General features: G+C 48.0%; 1 protein-coding gene and 1 long non-coding RNA gene across 2 annotated transcripts in view; both read right to left on the bottom strand.

The window, feature by feature from the left end:
- XYLT1 (xylosyltransferase 1) overlaps positions 1 to 19,595 on the bottom strand; it is a gene marked incomplete at its 5' end in the record, with an annotated part of 256,894 nt that overhangs the window by 202,472 nt on the left and 34,827 nt on the right. The gene's annotated exons all lie outside the window — the stretch shown is intronic.
- On the bottom strand, positions 941 to 18,774 carry LOC116526484. Its single transcript, XR_004258178.1, has 3 exons — positions 18,763 to 18,774; positions 12,955 to 12,962; positions 941 to 1,048 (listed from the first exon to the last, which is right to left on the bottom strand). It is a non-coding gene; the product is annotated as an uncharacterized LOC116526484 (long non-coding RNA).

The following is a 19,595-nucleotide window of genomic DNA, read 5'->3' as shown; positions in this document are numbered from 1 at the left end:
TCGCACATGCCTGTTTTAGCTGCTATTACTGTTGCTGTTGCATTTTATTTGTGGGCATATAAAAATGTTTCCAATAAACAAAGAGACATGTTGTTGCCCCCGTGAGTCCCCAGTTTTCTCTGCCATAAAACTGCACTGATAAGAGGGCCATTGTGAGGCTTCTAGGAGAAGCTCTAAGAAACAAGCCCAGAACAGAGACGCCTGCAATCCTTTTACATTTTCATTATTATTGATATTACAATGGCTAGGAGTAAGAAGAATCACATTTCACTCCACATGTCTGCCTTTAAATTCCATTTGACCCAGCAATCCCATTACTGGGCATATACCCAAAGAACCATAAATCGTTCTACTATAAAGACACATGCACATGTATGTTCACTGCAGCCCTGTGTACAACAGCAAAGACCTGGAAGCAACCCAAATGCCCATCGATGATAGACTGGACAAAGAAAACGTGGTGCATATACACCATGGAATACTACGCAGCCATAAAAAATGATGAGTTCGTGTCCTTTGTAGGACTTGGATGAATCTGGAAAACATCATTCTCAGCAAACTGACACAAGAACAGAAAGCCAAACACCGCATGTTCTCACTCATAGGTGGGTTGTTGAACAACGAGAACACGTGGACTCAGGGAGAGGAGCATCACACACTGGAGGCAGTTGGGAGGGGGTAGGGGAGAGACAGCGGGGGGTGGGGAAGGAGAGGGGGGTGGGGAGGGATAACATGGGGAGAAATGCCAGATACAGTATCCACCTAAAGTAAAATAAATAATTTTTTTTGAAAAACACGCACACATTCAGACTTTTCACTCGGATTCTAGGAACAGGTATGATTAGTTGATCCTTGGGACCTCGATCTAAATAATCCAGGCATTTTACCATATTCTCTTGATTTTTCAGATGAATTTTTTTTTTTTTTTTTTTTATTATAAAAGACTAGTCAAGTGCAGTAGTGAGAAGGGGGGAAAGAGTAGAACAAGGAGCTCGATCTGTAACTGACTCAACAATCAACTGAGATGACTCACTACCTTCGGACCAGCCTATTTTTCAGATGAAGATTTTTTCCCATCATTTTGACATTTCTGAAACTTGAATTTACAATCATTGTATACATACGATTTATTAATTTGTATCTGTTAAGAGCAAATGATGTGGCAGGCACTCAAGATACATGAACAAAATACATATGTGAGCAATGCTTGTGTGTGTGTGTGTGTATGTGTGTGTGTGTATGCAGGCGTGTGCAGATATATATGACAGTTCATCAGGCATCAATTTATGATTACACTGGAACAGGGAAGACAGGCAGTAAAGTCTGTCAATGGGTAATAACCTTCAAACAAAGTAGATCAGAGGAACAGAGGGTAACAGCAGTTTGCAGTTTTCAGAGCAATAGCTCGGACTGCATTCCTCCCAAAATGACCTTTGGTCAAAGACCTGAGGCAGGTGGGGAGCAGATGTTCTGGAATTTTGGCTTCAGGCACAAGTAAGGGCGGGTGCAAAGCTGACTATCTCTGTTAGTGTGTCTTTTTCTTCCCCCTTCTTCCTCCCCAACGCTGCTGCCAACACAGTGCTATCCTCCAATCTCAGAAACGCTATATTTGGATGGTGTAAGCATGGTGCGAAAAAACGGTGCAGGGATTTGGACCGAGCCGGGGAGGGTGGTGAAGTGATTGTCACATGTTGTATTTCAGCTGGTACCTCAAGTTCGGCGCCTTTGAAATAGCTGACGTGTTTTCTTGGTCCTAAACCTGCTGTAAGCCTACGTCCAAAAGCATTGTGTCAACAACCTGGTAAATCCACAGTTAAGACGTTTTTTTATTTTTTTCCACAAAAAGTCATGGGAACCAAACAGGTCACCACCAAAGTTGCTGGACCAGCTAAACCACTATCAGTGACTTCTTTGCCCATGGTGAGTCAGGCTGCCTGGGAAGGTCATGTATTTCCCCCAAATACTCTCAAAGCATTCAAGATACACACATCTATTCGTTTGTATCTCCCCCAGCTTGGCACAGATGAGGCCTTGGGTTTGGATAGTAAAATTTACACACTTCCCTATGACATTTCCATGCTACGTTTCTTGGCAAACTCACCAAGATTGCAGCTACAGGCCCAGAAAAGAAAGGGGGACAGCTTATCGATGCCACGGAAGTGCTCTGGAAGTCCAGGCACATTTACAGTGCCACCCACTGCCATGGGGTGCCCACTGCAGGCCGGAGGGCATATTTAATTTCGCTAACTCCCGATGACGACCCTGCATCACCTCCCCATTGTACAAAGGAGGGGACAGGGCTCAGGAAGGGGCTGACTGCAAAGCCGTCCCAGTTCCCTAAGTCAGTATGCCCCCTTGTCTTAACCACCCAGGACGGGGGGGAAGTCTTTCTCCAACTTACATTCCAGTTCATGTGTCCAATATCAGTAACTAATCTCACTGCCTTCCCTATCTAGTTTCCAAAACAAAATGTCCTCTGGATAAGAGTGAACAGCAGAATGGAGAAAGAGAGAGAGAGAGAGAGAGAGAGAGAGAGAGAGAGAGAGAGAGAGAGAGTCTCTCTCTGTGTGTGTGTGTGTGTGTGTGTGTAGCTTTAGTTTTCTCAACTTTACATATACTACAGAATACCTTCTTTCTTAACAGCACTGAACAGACAAAGTGTTGCTCAACTAACCATTTGTAACTCTAAGGGCCCGGCAAACCCCAGACTCTGACTTCCGGAGAACTTTATTCCCAGATGAAAACAGCCCACACATGTTAGAAACAGTCAGCCCTGTGTTCCGATTCCCCTTCCCCCAACGTGGCCGCCGTGGGGAGTCCCTGTGGGGGTGTTCACTCTTTTCTTCTAACCTGTGTCTGACTCATCCTTTCACTCCTCTGGCTAAAGCCAGGAAGGGGGAAGGGACAGTACCCTCTGAGAACCTGCTGAGATCTGCTGTGATGTCCCTTCCCTGACCCACGAAGGAGGAGGTATCCCTGAAAAGGAGAAAGGACTGAAAAGCCAACCCAGAGAGCCTCTGGGTGACAAAGGACTGCGGAAGCTCTTTACCTTCTCTTTGTACGTGTAAATTTCAGGGTAACTTATCAAGTGCATTCTTCTCTTAGAAGTCACATTCTGTGTGTATTCAGATTGGGGGAATGCAAATATAAAGCGGTTGGGGGAGGGAAAAAGAACTAGAGAATAGGAGCAAGAACATTGGAGAGAGAAAGAACAAGAGACCAGGGAATATATGACAGGAAAAAAATTCATGCCATACACAATTTTCACCCCATATACTGAATTTCAAGCCTTCAACTCGGCCAGGCGCAGTGGTTCACGTGGTGGCTTCTTTCTTAACAGCATTAAACAGACGAAACGTAGCTCAACTAAGCATTTTCTAAGGACTCAGCAAACCCCAGACTATGACTTCCAGAGAACTTTATTTCCAGATGAAAATAGTGCACACATGTTAGAAACAGCCCTATTTGGGAGGCTGAGGTGGTTTGGGAGGCCGAGGCGGGGGACGCATGTGTGTAATAGTCCCAGCTAACACATGGGAGGCTGAGGCAGGAGAATCGCTTGAACCCAGGAAGCGAGGCTGCAGTGATGCCGTGAGCTGAGGTCATACCACTGCACTCCAGACTGGGCGACAGAGTTGAGACTGTCTCAAAAAAAAACAAAACAAAGCAAAACAAAAAACCCTAAAAGTCTTAGTAAGATGCAATTCCTCTATACGCGTGTTTCACTTTATGCAATAGACAGACTTCTGAAAAATTGGATATTTTTTTTTTTTTTTTTTTTGGGACGGAGTTTCGCCCTTGTTACCCAGGCTGGAGTGCAATGGCGCGATCTCGGCTCACCGCAACCTCCGCCTCCTGGGTTCAGGCAATTCTCCTGTCTCAGCCTCCTGAGTAGCTGGGATTACAGGCATGCGCTACCATGCCCAGCTAATTTTTTGTATTTTTAGTAGCGACGGGGTTTCACCGTGTTGACCAGGATGGTCTCGATCTCTTGACCTCATGATCCACCCGCCTCGGCCTCCCAAAGTGCTGGGATTACAGGCTTGAGCCACCGCGCCCGGCCTGGATATGATTTTTTAAAATCTTTTTTATATACATGAAAAGTCACAACTCAAAGGTACCCCATTCATGAGGACATGAATCCTTTGGTTAAGATTAAACACCGTTTCCGAATCCCTAGAAATATATCCCCTTGGTAATTGGGGGTTTCCAAGTCTTGAATGTCCTTACATTCATGAAGTCAAAAGGGTAGTAAAGGCATCTCTTCCAGCCCCTGCACTAGGCAGAGGAAGAATCGGAGGCCCAGAGAGGCAGAGTGATTGGCCCACGGTCCCAGAGCTGGAGTCAGTCAAAGCTGAACCCTGAACCTGGAAGTGTAGTCTCTGCAGAGGTGCACGTACTGGTGGTCACTCGCTTGGGCTACCTGAAATAACTGGACCCGAGAATCTGATAGTTATATGAGCCTGCAGTTTTAATGCCCTATTTTCTGGAAGTCAAAACTGTATCACTGAAGTGTTTCTCTTTTTCATTACAGGAGTCATCTCTATTTTATTTGTATTTTGCAGCAAAATGATTTAAATCAAATGTGCTTGGGTGCGGAGGAAATCTGACCTGAAAGAGAGTTTTTGTGGCAGAAAGAGAGCCAGCAGATACTTATTTCCTGCCTCACAGAGGCCAGTAACATCCTGGTACAAGGGGATTCATCAATACATCTTTCATAAGAACTTCTCCGCACAGTGAGGTGGAAAATCCTTCCAATGACTCTGGCCCATTTGTGACTTTGCCCTGAATAAAAGAAGGGATTGATAGGGGCTTGGAATGCTTCCATACCCAGGGGCCTTCCTGTGCCCCAGGAGGCAGAGTCTATAAATGGAATTCTATTGGGCAGGAGAGAGAACCCAGCAGGGGTAAGCAAGGTCTCTAAGGAGCGGGCAGTAAAGGGTTAAAGGTGCCCCGCCTTCCTCTGCTGGGGTCTGCAGAGAGACTGATGCCTGGAAGTCTCTAAAATAAAGAAGCTCAAAAACAGTCACAGAGACTTGCCATTGAGTATTCTAGGGACTGCAGATCCTCTTCCCTCTCTATGATCTGCAATGTATGTTGGCGGCGGCGGGATATACCCTCAGTGCATCCATCAGTCAATTAGCTGGCATTTCTTAAGATCTACAGCAAGCCAGGCAGACTGAGACAGCTTGAGGGCTTCATAACATGGCAAAGGGGCATGCAGAATTGAAAAAGCACATCCAGCTCCTGTAGACGCATCCCACAACCCCAACCACCCAAGATGGTGCCAGTGAGCATTCTGTTAGGGCTAGGAGACCAGGAGGCCTGAGCACCACCCTGGACCACGCCATTAAGTTAGCAGCTCTTAGGGAAATGACTTCTCCCTTTGGGCCTCAATACCACGCCCAAGTTGACTAAGCCCGCTTGAAAAGTGACTTGGAGAAGTGCTGAGTTGATTATATAAGGTCAGAGTCCAACACCAGGCACAGGGTAGGCCCTGAATGAAGAGATCACTTCCCTTCGCTTTAGAACCTTTCCTTACCCATCTCCCTGGAAGGTAAAGATACAGCTCGAACTACACAAAACAGTCACTTCTCTCTTCCGTTCTCCAGGGTAGCTGGGTTCAAAGACGGAAGGTCTATTTCTACCCTTGCAAGCTGGTCTGCTCCACACTTGCCTTCCTACCCAAAGAGCACCACACTCCCTAGCTTCTTGACAACTTCCTTGGCACCTGAACTTGAACAACACCCTTCTCTTCTCCAAGACCCAGTTTCAGGGAAAATGGGGTTAGAAAGCCTCATTGAAGTCAGAGTTGCTATGAAGATTACCAATCAACAGGCTTCCCAGTCCCTCACACTGCAGATGCCCAGCAAATGAAAAGTATTATTTTCTGCAGGGAAAATAACATCTATCTCCTCTAACTGTCACGAGGATCAGAAGTAAAATACAAAGAGCGCTTAGCGCGGTGCCTGGTGAAAAACAGCAGATACTATATACATCTTGGAGGATGCAGACAAGAGATCAAAAGATGAACGCAAACATGAGCAAAAGCCAAAAAAAAAAGTGCAAAGAAAAACAAGTGTCTAGCAAACAAAGAGAGCTAGAAGGATATGTGCCCAGTGCAAAGCAGGAGAGGTGGGCAGGAGGCTCAGAGACAGGCCAGGGTCTTTAACAGTTTCTCAACCTTGGCGCTACAGCGCTACTGACATTTTGGGCTGGGTCATTCCATCTTGGGTGACTGCTGTCCTATGCAGTGTAGGAAACTCAGCAGCATCTGTGGCTCTACCCACTAGATGCCAACAGCATCTGTCCCCGCAAGTTGTGACAACTAAAAAATGTCTCTGGACACTGCTAAATGTCCCTTGGTGGAACATAATTTGTCCCAGTTGAGAGTTGCTAGTCTAAAATAGTGTCTGACACACAGTGGGTCCTCCCTCAGCAAATACTTGTTGGAAGATGGCAGGGATGGAGGGGAGAGGGATCAGCACTCACCACCCTATACCTGGGTAGGGCAAGCCCTCTGGCTTCCCTGGTCTGCATCAGCCATAATGAACGAGGGGGAAGGAAGTTCTTTACAGGCATACACCAGCTTGGTTTCTCTGAAACAGGCAGCTGTTCCTAGAGTGTACTGTTTGTGCCGTGCCTTGTTAAGAGGGGAAATTTTCCAAGAACCTATTTTTCCAGCGTTGCAGATTTCACGTGGATACGGCCGTAAACATCCACAGCCCTGAACCTGCATCTCATTCCTCTGCCTTCAAAGGGATTCTTTGGAAGCACTTCTCGTCCCAAATGGTTTAATGCCTCTATTTCGTAAATCAGCCATTGCACTCAAGAAGATTAACACGGTTAAGATGTGTGCTTGTGGTTCTGGGCTTAGTGGTGGAAAAACCATGCCTGTTGCATCTGAACTTAACCTTTTTGGTGGATGGTAAGAAAGGCGACATGGTCGGCGTTGGGGGGATGTAATGCACAGGTCACCAGGGTAGGGGCTGCAGGAGCCAAGGGTGGCAGGGGAGAGGGGTCACGTGCGCTCAAAGGCAGCTGGATTTGGAAGCTGGGAGTAGGAACCCATCACCCCTGTAAAGATGGGATCTGGCTGAAACTTCTGGGACTTGCTTTCAGGACTGAGCTGCAGCCAAAGGCCTGCAGACTTCTTGAACACTGTCCTCTTCCTTCCCACCTATAACCCTTTGCTACCTCCTCAGTCTCCGTTGGGTTCATTCACTTCCATCCAGCCCCACTTTTCCCTTCTCGCTTCTGGGCATCCTCTTTAGCCATTACCAGGTTTTCACTCACACCAGGACCTTTGCACATGCCACTTCCTCTTGCTAAATTAATCTTCATTCAGTCTACACTGCATTTCAGCTTAAGCGGCACTTCCCCAGGGAAAGGCTCCTGTTCCCCTTGGGTCAAGACTCACAGGCATACAGTCTCTTTACACTGGGACTTTCATCCCATTTCACTCACCACGGTCCCACCCAGTGACTGGCATCTGTCCCCACCAGATCGTGATGTTGCCTGACAGCAGGAATTGCATCTTTCACGCAATAATATGTCCTCCTCCTACTCAGGGTCAGTAAACATTTGTGGAATCAACAAGTGCATACATGGAGAGAAGGAAGAGAGAGCTTTGTTCCAAGTGTCGACAAAGAGTGTTTCTTTCAGGGGTCATGTCTCAGGGCTCCATTCCCAGACATCATTAGAATAAAACAGAGCGTGGTGTCGGAGCATGAAGGAACAGGTGAACTGCCTTCTGCCTCTTCCTCTGCAGCTCACATGCCTTTCGTTTCTAGCTCTAAACTTGATGAAGATGGGTCCCACCCCGCCACTTGCCTTCAGCCCAGGATAATCACCTGCTGCAGAGTCACCCACTGCTTGAACTATAACAGCAAGTCACCTCTTATTGCTGCAGTAGCAGAAGGGGTTACATCAGAGTAGAAGACACGGACCCTGGCCTCAAGGAGCCCGGCAGCATCAGCACTCAGGAGCTGGTTAGAAATGCAGAGTCCTAGGTTTCACCTGAGATGGGCTGAATAGGAACCTGCATCTTAACAAGGTCCCCTGATTCATGTGAGAAGCACTGGGCTTGAGCAGCCTGCTCATCAGAATCACCTAAAAGATTTGTTAAACTACAGATTGCTAGACACAGCCCCACTCCACCCCCCACCCCTCAGTCCCTCCACCCCCACCCTCACCCACCCACAGTATGCTATTCCAGGGGTCTGGGGGTGGCAGGTAAAGGTGCATTTCCCTCCAGTCACAGCGTGATGCAGCTGCAGTTGGTTCAGGACTATGCTTCGAGAACAGCTGCCCCACTACTACGGCCCATGCACACAGCTTGGTTTCTAGCTGGATCCTTGGGACTGTGGGTGAATTCTTTCCTTCTTCAACAGCGTTGATGCTGCTATCATGCTGTCTATGCAACTTAGGCAAGAAAAGGTTTCCTTTCCCCCTTACTGGGTGCCTTAGTCTGTTTTCACACTGCTGATAGAGACATGCCCGAGACTGGGTAATTTATCAAGGAAAAGAAGTTTAATAAACTCACAGTTCCAAGTGTCTGGAGAGGCCTCACAATCATGGTGGAAGGCAAAAGGCACATCTTACATGGCAGCAGGCAAAAGGAAAACGAGAGCCAAGTGGAAGGGGTTTCCCCTCATAAAACCATCAGCTCTCATCAGACTTATTCAATACAATGAGAACAGTATGGGGGAAACTGCCCCCATGATTCAGTTATCTCCCATTGGGTCCCTCCCATAACACATAGGAATTATGGGAGCTACAATTCAAGATGAGATTTAGGTGGGGACGCAGCCAAACCATCTCACTGGGGTTCTAAGCAGAGGTCTTTAGGCCTGGAAAGGCTTCTAGAAGAGTCAGAGTGTGAGCTGCAGGGTGAAATAGAGCTTGCTGACAGACAAGGGGACAAGGGGCATTCTAGGCAGAGAGCACTAACCAAGCAAAACGAAATGGGCTCAAAGCCAGGCACGCCCAGGGAGTGAGTCATCCGCTGAGCCCAGAGCTCAGGCCAGGTGGGAGGGAGACCCAGGGGAAGGGTGGGGCCTGCAGATCACAGAAGCTCTGCTTCCTGTTCCCTGCAAGATCCCTGCTGGCATAGCACTGCGAGGAGCTGAATAAAACATCCCTGAAGCCCTCCTCCTCATCATCAGGGCTGACATTCCTGTAGTGCTTACCATGTATGGGCCCTGTCTTGGGTCCTGACCCTCATCAACATATTTTTCTTTCCTTTTAACTTAAAAAAAAAAATAACTATAGCTGGGCACGGTGGCTCACGCCTGTAATCCCAGCACTTTGGGGGGCTGAGGTGGGTGGATCACGAGGTCAAGAGATCGAGACCATCCTGGTCAACATGGTGAAACCCCGTCTCTACTAAAAAACAAAAAATTAGCTGGGCATGGTGGCACGTGCCTGTAATCCCAGCTACTCAGGGGGCTGAGGCAGGAGAATTGCGTGAACCCAAGAGGCGGAGGTTGCAGTGAGCTGAGACCGCACCATCGCACTCCAGCCTGGGTAACAAGAGCGAAATTCCATCTCAAAAAAAATAAATAAATAAAAATAAAAATAAATAACTATAGACTCACAGGAGGTTGCCAAGATAGCACAGAGTTGTGTTATCTCACTCAGTTTCTCCTATCGGTGACATACAACCAGAGCGCAATATTAAAACCAGGCAACTCACATCAATGCAATACTGTTAGCCAGACTGCAGATTTTATTTGGTTTTCACCCATTTTCAACAGACATGTGTGTATCCATGATTCTATTTTCTGTTTAATCTTCCCAACAACCCTTTTATTCCATTTTACAGATGAGAAAGCTAAAGCACAGAAAGAATAAAGTGAATTGTCCAAGGAGCGGCAGGAGGCAGAGATCAAATTCAGGAAGTCTGGCTCAGAGCTGCTATGCAGTATTACTTCTCTGGCATGTTCTGGTAACTAGTGCAAACTCACTCACGGATCAGAGACGCTTCTGAGGATGCTCACATTTGAAAAGGACTGCTCAGGGCCAAATGTAGGTTCCAGACCCATCCTGAAGAACCAGGTCCTCTTGGAAAAGCCCTCACTGGCAGGTGCTGAGCAGGGAAGCTGGGAGAGAGGGCATGTTCCCTCACCAGGGCCATGGCCACAGATATCTGGACTTATCGGCTCCTGGACAGTCTCTAACCCAGCTCCTGTCCGCCCCATCTGCTCTCAAGTTTCTGGTTTGGTGATGTTCTCGGGACTGGCCTGGGCTGCTGGCCAACAGCAGGACCAGACAAAAATCCATAGTTCTGGGCCCCAGCCCCTGCCCTGGAGCCCTGGCAACGTCACAGAGGCCTACTTGGGAGGTCGGGAAGCAGGAAGCGGGGCTGCTCAGCCCTCTGCCAACCCCCAGGGCGCTGGCTGCTGGGGCTGGAGGAGGGAGAGAGAGGGGGACAACAGAAAGGACATACAGTAAGGCTGTAACACCACCAAAAAAGGCCTCCCTCACAAGCCGGCCTTGGCGGCCAGCAACCTACCAGACAAGGCCCCCCCTTTCCTGCTGACTTTTATGGCACGTTGGGCTCCTTGGAAGGGAATGTTCCTTGTGCTTAGAAATATGTAGAGATGATCTATGCATGCGGACAGGGACTGCTTAGACCCATGCACACAGCTCGGTTTCTAGCCAGATCGTTGGGCCTGTGGGTGAATTCTTTCCTTCAACAGCGTTGATGCTGCTATAATGCTGCCTGTGTAACTCAGGCACATAAAGGTTTCCTTTCATTAGAGGGGAAAACATGCAAACCGTTAAAAAAAATTCACAGAAATCCAGGTAGCATTGGGAGTGGTTCTGCCCAGACATGGGGCGACTGTGGTCGGGGCCCAATAAACAGCCTCCTCTGTTAACCTCTCCAGGCCTCAGCCGAAAAGTGTGGATTAGGCTGGGAGGATTACAGCCCAAGCTATGAACTTACAGGGAGAACGGGAATAAGGCGATACAAATATAATTTATATTCTGTCTGGAGATTCAAAACACAGCTGCCTCAGACAGGCCTCAGCCATGTGTCAAGGACAGCAATGATAAATCATTCCACCCTGGGAGGATCAGGACACTGGAGAGGGTCTGTCCAGCCAAACGAACACTAAAACTCAATTGTCTGAAGGCACTCTGCAGGCCAAACCCAACTTGTCCACTCACTAGTTACTAGCTTTGACTTTTAAAGTCAACGCTTGTCCAGAAATCATTTCAGAAGCTCCAAAATCTCCAGATCAGGAGATCCTAGAGAAAGATTAGAAGCAACAGGCTCAGACGGGGCGTGGTGGCTCACACCTGTAATCCCAACACTTTGGGAGGCCAAGAAGGGTGAATCACGAGGTCAAGAGATCGAGACCATCCTGGCCAACATGGAGAAATCAGCCCCGTCTCTAAGAAAAATACAAAAATCATCCGGGTGCCGTGATGTGCCCCTGAAGTCCCAGTTACTCAGGAGGCTGAGGCAGAACTGCTTGAACCCAGGAGGCAGAGGTTGCAGTCAGTCCAGATCATGCCACTGCTCTCCACACTAGTGACACAGAAAGATACCATCTCAAAAAAAAAAAAAAAAAAAAAAAAAAAAAAAAAAAAAAAAAGGCAGCAACAGGCCCTGTGGCCCTTGAATTAACACAGTCCCTGGCTCTCCAGCAAGGAACCTGGTAGACCCTGATTTCAGGAGCCTCCTGAGGCCCACTCATCACTCACAAAATAGCACCCTTCAGGTGCTACAGAGAAGGAGAAAAATGCTTAGTCAGCCCACCCTGCTGCACGTTGCTGAGTCAAAGTCATATTTTAGAGCCCTCTAGAAACCACTAGGTTCCAGGTCCCAGAATGTGCTTTACAACAGGCTTCCCTTGGGGCACTAGAAGTGCCTTCACTCCCACCAATTGCTCCTCCATGAATGGCAACCATCCATCCATCTGCTGTCTAAGAGAACGCATACCGGGTGAAAATGTATGCACAATCAGCTGAGAGCACCATGCGAAACCAAATTATTATTTATACCCTCCCATTCCAGGGAAGAACGGACTGTGAGGAAAGACACAGAAACCAGAAAACCACTACACTAGTGAGAGAAAATCAACAGCCAATGTGAGAGAGGAGAAACTTGACAAACCAAAGCTAACAGGATAATTATGATTCACATTAGATGAGGCTCTGAGCTCCCTGGTGGCCAAAGCAAAAGGGGAAGCTTTGTATTATATACCTCATATATAACCTGACAGATGGAAGCTTGGCCAAAGAAAAAGACAAAAGTTCAGTCCTGGTATGAGCGTGTCAGGCAGGTGTGCAGTGGGCAGGAGGTGATAAGGTAGAGAGGTGAGTGGCAGCCAGGTCAAATGCAGCCTGGTGGGTCACTGGCTTATACTGCAAGTAGCAAGAGGGGCCACTTGCTAGGTTTTATGCAGAGTCAAGACTTCCTCTGACTCATGATTTACAAGAGCAGCTCTGAGAGTTATCCTGGGGATGGCCTGCCTGGGGAAAAGGCAGAAGGAGGAAGGAAGATTTAGAGACTACAGAAAAAAGCCAGGCAAGCCCTTAGGAGAAAAGCCAGTCTCCTTCCTGGGACTGACTTGCAAAGCTCAGCATATCCTGAACCTGCCTCTCCATCCAACCCAAACTCATGCCTCTTTCCCTTCCTCCAGCTACCCTGATCCCCATCTATGTCCTGTCTTGTGCAAGCTCTTTGTCACCACGGCCATTTGTACATATTCTTCCCTCTCCTGGCATGTTCTTCTCCCCAGCCTCATCCTTTGCATCTCAGCTGAAACGTCAATTTCCTGGAGATGATGCTGAGAACATTTCCCAAACCCCTATCACGAGTAGAGGATTCTCACTCCCCCAACCCACCATTCTAGAATGTTCTGCTTCTATCTCAGCACTAGTCACAGCAGATCGTCTCCGTCTACGTGTTGGTTGGTTGGTTTTGTCCCTTCTCTCTACCAGGATGTCTATTATTCCAGGAAGTCAAAGTTAAGTCCATTTCCATTGTATTTCCTCCAGCCCCATAGCACAAGACTTGGCACAAAGTGGTGCTTAATAAATTCTGGTGAATAAATGGACCTCCTGAGGTAGACACAGAATTAGCTTCAGGTTAGAAAACAGAAGCTCAGAGGTTCAGGCAACTTGGCCAAGGTCACCTGGTGGTGGAACTCAAGTCTGACTCCAAGGCTAGGCCCCTTGAGCCTTCACCCAGTTTCTCTGAACTCAAATTAGATGACCTTGCCCTGATCATGCCTCGGCAAGTTCCTGGAAGGAGATCCTTACCATTGCATTAAACCAAGATCTCAGTGCTTTGACAAAGGGCCAAGAACATCAAGATGATCTGTGGAGTTCCTAATAGGAGCCAGGAGAAGGAAACTGCAGCCACACCTGGGTCAGATCCCAGCAGAGCACAAGAGCAAAGGGGCAACAGGAAACAGCCCCCCGGCTGGCCACGCTACCTCCACCTTTCACCACTCGCAACACAAACTGTTCTCCCCGAAGCGCACAGCTTTTATCTGATCAATTTTCTAGGCTGTGGAAACCAAACAGTGGAATCCACAGGAAATTAAGCTTATTGACTCAGTCTTCGAACACCACATGGAGAAGAGATATTTACATGTCATCTGAGCCCGGGGGACCGTAGGTTATTGGCAGCGTGTATTTACAGAGTTTCGCCCAACAGTGGAGATGGGGAGAAAAACTACCATGCCTCCCCCTCCATGCAGATGTGGAGAATTCAGACAGACGAAACAAGAGTTGGGACCCCTTTTCTTTTTTGAGACATAGTCCTGCTCTGTTGCCCATGTGGGAATGCTGTGGTGTAATCTCTGCTTACTGCAGCCTCTACCTCGTGGGCTCAACTGATTCTCCCACGTCAGCCTCCCAAGTAGCTGGAACTACAGGCACCTGCCATCATGCCTGGCTGGTTTTGATAATTTTTGTAGAGACAAGGTTTCACTGTATTGCCCAGGCTGGTCTTTCACTCCTGGCCTCAAGGGATCCTCCTGCCTCAGCCTCCCAAAGTGCTGGGATTATAGGCATGAGCCACAGCACCCAGCTAGGATGCCTGCTCTTCAGGCTCTGTTTTGCTTCCGCTTGGCTGGTTCACACAGCAGAAAGATTTCGGGAGAAAGCCAATTTTACACAGACCCCTTCTGAAAGAGCTTACTTTGAAACCCCAGGCAGACTTAATGAAGCTCTCAATGTTGCAGCGATAAACTGTGATCTGATTCCCTATCTAGGTGTTTGCCTCCTGCCATTTCTTCATGGTTCCTTGAGCTGTAGCTTCCCTTTGGGTCATTTACAACTAGAGAGGTGAGGCAACCTTTGACATTCTTGACAGGTACCCTGGAAGCCTGATAAATGAATGCCCAAATAAAAATTAACCACAGTAAATAACGGCATCGAGTGAGATGCAGCAGCTCATGCCTGTCGCCTCAGCACTTCAGGAGGCCTAGGCGGGAGGACGGTTTGAGCCCAGGAGTTCAAGATCAGCCTGGGTAACAGAGTGGTACCTTGTCACTACAAAAAAAAATACAACAATTAGCTGGGTGTGGTAGCATGCGTCTGTAGTCCCAGGTACCTGGGAAGCTGAGGCGGGAGGATGGCTTGAGCCTGGGAGGTTGAGTTTGCAGTGAGCTGTAATTGCACCACTGCACTCCAGCCTGGGCAACAGAGGGAGACTGGGGACTGTAAGGCCGGCTGCCTCACCAGAAGGCCGGACACACCCACCTCTGCACTCAGCACCTGACTCTGCATCCAACACCAGGCTCTGCACTCCACGCCTAGCTCTGCCACATGGCTCCCTTGGAAGCCTCCGGCTAATGCAACCCTGGCGGCTCTCACACCAAAAAACCCCGCCCAACAACCTGCCAACCAATAGTGCCCTGCCCCATCTCAATCCCGCTCCCCTGGACCCAATCAGAGCACCCAGCTGTTGCTCGTTCCTCCCAGCCATACCCCGCCCCTGCCCCCCCTCAAGTCAGTGCAACCTCTCTGGCCCCTTTCTCCGGACCATAGAACCTTGCCCGGGAGCTGAATAAATTGGCATTTAATTTTCTTATACCGGCCTCAGTTTCCTTATTTTAAACTCGGCAATAACCCTTACAGAGACCCTGTCTCAATAAATAAATAAATAAGGCATCAGCAGCTAGTATTTATGGCACACAGTATCTCCTTTCCCTCGCATGTTCAATCACATATCCTTCTGCAATGAGAATAAAATCCAAGCTCCTTACCACGGCCTATGCGGTCCCACAGGATGTAGCTACTGCCCACCTCTGTGCCGTCCTCTCTTCTCCTCTCACTCATCACTATGTTTCAGCCACCTCAGCCTCCCAAGTAGCTGGAACTACAGGCACCTGCCATCATGCCTGGCTGGTTTTGTTCATTTTTGTAGAGGCAAGGTTTCACTATGTTGCACAGGCTAGTCTTGAACTCCTGGCCATTCCTGCCTCAGGGCATTTGCGCATGCTATTCCTCTGCCTGGAATGCTTTTCCCTGCATCCTTGAATATCTGTCTAGTCTATTCTCATTGCTCAGAGCTGGGATCACACATTACCTGCCCCACACCGATCGTTACCCATCACATCACCCTGTTTAATCATTATCACAGCACCTTTCCACTTGTTTGAAGCGTTCTTATGTATGTATTTGCTTATGTGGAAATCGCTTCCTAAGAATTACCAAGGCTCACACACCAATGAAGGCTTCCTCCTTTCCTCCTGGGGGGGGGGTTTGACAGGGGGATGGGAGAAGGTGGAGGGGTAAGAAAGAGCCAGATGACATAGGTCATTATCCCCCATTCAGTGGTTAAGGAAACTAAGGCCCAGAAATGGGGTGTGGGGTGCTTCAAATGTCAGAGCTGGAATTCAAATCCAGGCTTGGTGTCTTGATATGAGATGTTACTGGGTCGGGCGTGGTGGCTCATTCCTGTAATCCAGCACTTTGGGGGGCCGAGGTGGGCAGATCACTTGAGGCCAGGAGTTCAAGAGCATCTTGGCCACCATGGCGAAACCTTGCCTCTACTAAAAATACAAAAATTAGCTGGGCGTGGTGGTACATGCCTGTAATCCTAGCTACATGGGAGGCTGAGGCATGAGAATCACATGAATCCGGGAGGCAGAGGTTGCAGTGAGCGAAGGTCATGCCACTGCACTCCAGCCTGGGTAATAGAGACTTCCTTTCAAAAAAAAATAAAAAAGATGTTCCTGAATGGCTCCTGTTTCACACCCTCTGACCCATTCTTTGGTGAGCCTGAGTGTTCCGATGTGGAATTTGGGAAATGTAATAGAGACAGTTCCCTTTCTGTCATACTTTTAGAATCTCTCAAGCAAGGTACCCTGATGTACTTTGAACACGGTAGGCATTTAACAAATGTTTCATGATCATTTATTATAAGTTCCAGGTCCTGGCTTGGTTCTCCAACTAACTAACGGTCTGTTTCCCCCATGCAAAGATCATGTTTGTGCTTTAGCAAAATGCAACGCCATGCAATGCTGGGATCAGTCATACAGATCCGAAGTGCTACTGGAACTCAGAACCTGGTTCCATGAATTTGTTAATTGAGTCTAAAGATGTACATAATGAACTTCCAGACACTCAAGATGACACAGAGGAAAACTAGAAAACCATAGTGGGAAAAACAAGGATTACGATGATAAGAAGTGTATGTAGTTCCATCCTGGGCTCCTTTTACTTTCTTTTTTTTTTCTTTTTTTTTTTCACAGATGAGTCTCCCAGGATGTAGTGAAGTGACACACTCTCAGCTCTCTGCAACCTCTGCCTCCTCGGTTTAAGCAAGTCTCCTGCCTCAGCCCCCCAAGTAGCTGGGATTACAGGCATGTGCCATCACACACAGCTAATTTTCGTATTTTAGCAGAGATGGGATTTCACCATGTCGGCCTGGCTGTTCTCAAACTCCTGACCTCAGGTGATCCACCCGCCTTGGCCTCCCAAAGTGCTGGGATTACAGGAGTGAGCCGCTGCACCTGGCCCCTGCTTAGTCTCTTGCTGGGTGACCTTGAATGAGCTGTCTCCACTTTCTAAGCCTCAGTTTTCACTTACGTGTAAGGGAGCCAATGACTGTTACATTTATTGGGAAGGGCTTACTTTCAAGACCACATCAAGGAATATATGAAAAATATCTATCAGAATGCCTGGAACTTATGATAAATGATCATGGAACATTTGTTAAATGCCTACCGTGTTCAAAGTACATCAGGGTACCTTGCTTGAGAGATTCTAAAAGTATGACAGAAAGGGTCCTGTCTCTATTACATTTCCCAAATTCCACATCGGAACACTCAGGCTCACCAAAGAATGGGTCAGAGGGTGTGAAACAGGGGCCATTCAGGAACATCTTTTTTATTTTTTTTTGAAAGGAAGTCTCCATTACCCAGGCTGGAGTGCAGTGGCATGACCTTCGCTCACTGCAACCTCTGCCTCCCGGATTCATGTGATTCTCATGCCTCAGCCTCCCATGTAGCTAGGATTATAGGCATGTACCACCACGCCCAGCTAATTTTTGTATTTTTAGTAGAGGCAACGTTTCGCCATGGTGGCCAGGCTGCTCTTGAACTCCTGGCCTCAAGTGATCTGCCCACCTCGGCCCCCCAAAGTGCTGGATTACAGGAATGAGCCACCACGCCCGACCCAGTAACATCTCATATCAAGACACCAAGCCTGGATTTGAATTCCAGCTCTGAAGCACCCCACACCCCATTTCTGGGCCTTAGTTTCCTTAACCACTGAATGGGGGATAATGACCTATGTCATCTGGCTCTTTCTTACCCCTCCACCTTCTCCCATTCCCCTGTCACAGCACCCCTCCCCACTGGACTTCTTGGAATCTTCAACCATGCTAAGCCCCAGGGAGTTCGCACGCTCTGTTCCTTCTGCCCAGAACAGCCTTTCTTCCAGCTCTGCTGCACTGTCTCCTCCTCATTCTTCAACCCTGTCTTCCCTGGCCATCCTATATAATACAGCCCACTCCATTTGATTTGACAGCAGCTCCTTCACTTCCTTATTACCACTAATCAACATCTGTAGTAATATACCTATTGTTTGCTTCCTGTCTGTTTCTTCCCCAGACTACAGAGGTTGTAAACATTCAGAAAAAGGAGCCCTGCCTTTTTTGATTAGCAGTTTATTTCCACAAACCTAGCGCAGTGCCTGGAGCACAAAAGGTGCTCAATATAGGTTTGATAAGAAGGTGGGTGAAGGGTTGGCACCTCCTCCAATCTATCACATCAAGGCCTTCATGTAACCCACTCTGAAAAACCCCAAACACACTATTCCCAATGCTTCCATCCAAGACCTCTTTCTGTCCCACCTCCTGAGGTAATGAGGCATGGGTTGTGAGTTTCCTTAGCTGGGTGACTTCGGAAAAGTGTCCTAACCACTCTGTGCCTGGGTTTTCTTACCACTGAAATGGTGTTAATGATAACAGTACTTGCCTCATAGAATTGTTGTTGGCATTGCATGAGCCAACATATATAAAGGACTTCTGTAAAATACACATAAGGCACTTAGCACTTCTTATGCCGTGTACATGAATAAGTGCCATCTAGTAGGGGTAGCTGGACCCCTATCTCTACCATTCCATGAAGGTTTCCCCAAATATCTTACTTTTCACACAGGTATGCTAGCTCCTCATCTAGAAAGTGCTCAACTCTGGAAGCCCACTGGAATCCCCTGGAGAGCTCTGAATGACCCTGGAGTTACATCCATATCCACACCACCAGACTGTGGTGGTGCCGGCTGTACACTTGCTTTTTACTCTCCCTAGGTGATTCCAACATGGAGCAGAAATTGAAAACCACAATAAACGCCTCATGCGCAGAGGATCTCACAAATGTCCACTGCACAATGCCCTCTCCAATAGACTTTACTGTTTTTACTGTAATAGCCTACACTGGGCAGTTCCCAAAATACCAACTAGTCTTTTTTTTTTTTTTTTTCCGAGACCGTCTCACTTTGTCATCCAGGCTGGAGAGCAGTGGCATGATCTCGGCTCACTGCAGCCTTGACCTCTTTTGGTCAAGTGATTCTCCTGCCTCAGCCACCTGAGTAGCTGGGATTACAGGAGTGCATCGCCGCGCCTGGCTAATTTTTGTATTTTTAGTAGAGATGGGGTTTCAACACGTTGGACGGTCTGGTCTCGAACTCCTGACCTCAAGTGATCTGCCCACCTCAGACCCCCAAAGCGCTGGGATTACAGGCATGAGACATCACACCCAGCTATCCGTTCTGTTCTCCTCAGAGCAGTGGTTCTCAAGTGGGGGCAATTTTGCCCTGCAGGGCACATACTGCAGTGTCCAGAGACATTCTGGATATCCTGGTTCCAGGGAAAGGGTGCTCTTGGAATCTAGTAGTAGAGACCAGAGATGCTTCTAAACATCCTACAGAGCACAGGGAACCCCTGCACACAAAAAAGACTTATCCAGCCCCAGATGATATGGTGCCAAGGTTGAGAAACCCTGCTGTGGAGCTATCCTTTCTGTGAGCTTGGGGAGGACGGCACAGCCTTGCATACAATGGGAGGCAAAGAAGAAGTAGTGAAGGGAACTTATCATTACTGACTTTCAATGCCAAACACA

This window comes from Sapajus apella, unplaced genomic scaffold (genome assembly GCF_009761245.1).
Source record: "Sapajus apella isolate SASKATOON/1434 unplaced genomic scaffold, GSC_monkey_1.0 scaffold51, whole genome shotgun sequence".
In the NCBI taxonomy this organism is placed as follows: Eukaryota; Metazoa; Chordata; class Mammalia; order Primates; family Cebidae; genus Sapajus; species Sapajus apella.
The sequence above is the reverse complement of the archived record's forward strand: the minus strand, read 5'-3'. Positions and strand labels throughout refer to the sequence as shown.